This window comes from Mus caroli, chromosome 8, assembly GCF_900094665.2.
Source record: "Mus caroli chromosome 8, CAROLI_EIJ_v1.1, whole genome shotgun sequence".
In the NCBI taxonomy this organism is placed as follows: domain Eukaryota; kingdom Metazoa; phylum Chordata; class Mammalia; order Rodentia; family Muridae; genus Mus; species Mus caroli.
Window position 1 is genome coordinate 6,584,939 of NC_034577.1, and position 2,550 is coordinate 6,587,488.

Consider the following 2,550-nt stretch of genomic DNA (forward strand, 5'->3'; position numbering starts at 1 on the left):
TGGTCCATAGTGCCACTAAATCCCTGATTGGTGTACGTAGACAAATAATGTTTCTACGATCACTGTCCGAGCATTGGGGCAGTGCACAAGATCCATGCATGTTAGTAGTGAACATGGAGAGATGGACAGACCGTGAACTTGTAAGTGTGAGGACTGTGCATGTCACAGACAGCCATACAACTACAGAGGCAACTAAAATGTATCTTTGAAGGAAACAGACCTATGTCAATCTAGGTCTAAATGCAAATACTCAGGGGTTAGGATGCAAACGGAAAATGCCAGTCTCGGACTTGGTGTAGTCTGGGCCACATCTCTGCAGGTTTCTGATTAATCAACTACTTTTTGTTTGTTTGTTTCATGTCTTGTTTTAACAGTTTTTACAAATAAACACAGAGGACGGGCAAGACAAAGACATCTGATAAAGTGGAAATTATCCTAGATGATTTACATTCCTTTAGCTTTACCCTCTTTTAACTCCAAGCCACAGCAAATCAAGACAGTATATTAGTAATGTGAATATTGTAAGTGAACCCATGGGATAGAAAACTCCAGGAATGTATCTGCACATAGCTGACTAGTGGGTTTTAGGTGTGAACTGAGATATCAGTGAAGAAGTGTCATCTTGTACAAATCAGAGGTTTTTAAACAGACGTGGGGGAAGTAAGACTTCAACCCACAGCAACTTGGGAGCAGAGATTTGACTGTGCACTTATGGGAACAGATGTTGGATTTCCCACCATCTTAAGCGAGATTCTTTGATTTTTCTCTTAAACAGGTGCTTGTGCGAATAACTTTAATGTCTGTGTGATGTTTCATGGAGAATGAACACTTCCATTTAGCACATGACTTAATTTCTGTGTTCCATTGTCTGGTTATTTTGAGAAAGAGAGCTATAGGGAGGGTAGGTTAAAAGTATGCTAAAAGGGGGAGGGGAAATTATTCCCAGAGTTTCCTTTCAGTAAATTGAACGAATTTTCTCCTGTAAAAACAAAACCAACCAAACAAACAAAAAACCAAACAAGACCTTAATTGAGAACTTCATGGCAGTCATGTTCCTTGGGGTTTCCATAGAAAGTTATCTTCTTTTACTTCTGGGTACGGCTCTGTTTGTCTCAAGGGGTTGGCAAAGCCAGATAACACATGCCTCTATGGTAGCAAAATAATTGCTATTTCAGAATGGGACGTGTGTATGTAAACATAGGGATCAACGGCAAACCAGCAGTTAGATCTCAGTTTAGAGAGGAAAATTACCTTTGGGAGCTGAGCCAATATTGACATTCTTAATAATACATTGCCCATACTCCTAGACAGTATAATCATTTTTAAAGCCCTTATCAGAGTGAGCTGTATGTTCCCAGCCTCCAGCTACTCAGGTGTGGAATGTGTTGGGAATGGTTGAAATGCAAGTATACGTGTTTAGCATGTTTGCTTTATATTGCACCCCTCTTTTTAAGGTTACCCTACGACTTCACTGCTAATACAAAAACTTAGATCTATAAAAAAAAAATCAAACATATGTCAAGCACGTAGCCATGATTTAGAAAGATATGCTGTTTGTCTTGCCGTGAGTCGAATTATAGTTTAGTTACCATTTGCCTTTGTCCACGCAGTTGTAAATGCTGGTGACCAAGGCTGACCTTTACTGCACTAAATTCCCAAGTGTTTCCTCGTCTCTAGGAATCTCAGAGTACAATGGGAAGCTAGGATTTCAAATGTCACAAAGCACCTCATAAAAGTAGATGGTATTTCTCACACAGCATTTATATCTCTATCTTGCTACGTGAAGAAGATTCTAGAAGAAATGGATCGTGAAGTGCCTGTTTGAATTGTAATTTACAGTCATTCTTGCCAGGATACATTGTGATTGGTGATGTTGTTGGATTACTTTGTCAAATGGTTTTACAAGTTATCTTTAAATAACTAAAAATCCAGTCTTTCTTTATATATTGAAAAAAATCTCCATATCAACACCCCATGAGCTTCATGTGGGTGTGCTCTATGTGCATGTTGTGTGGGGGGGCACATGCATGAGGATGTGGAGCTAGAGGACAACTCCGGGTGTCTCCCCTGTCTACTTTATTTATGACAAGGTCTCTTATTGTCCTGGGCTTGTCATATTGGCTACTGTTGGTTGCAAGCCTCGTAGTAATTGTGGGGGTTTTAAACTACACTTGACTTCTCACATGGATTCTAGGTGGTGGAATTTGAATTTGGGTTTTCTGCTTAGTGAACTTTTAAAGACAGACCTCCTCCTGCCCCCCGCCCCATAGTTTTAATGGTAATTCAACAGTTTAATTGAATCTATCTCCACATTCCTAGATCATCTTTTAAAAGACCCAACTCCTTTTCGAATAACACCTTCATGCAAAGTGTAAAATGTGTACTAAGTCCAGTTATCTGCAGTTTCTCCGTTGTCATATGGGCTTGTGCTGTACTGTTTATCAGCATGTGTCCAAGAACTAGCCTGAGTCACACACTCATTTATCCATGTGCCTGTTGATACGGTGCTGGTCTCTGGGTGCATGTGCGTGCACACACACACAGACACAC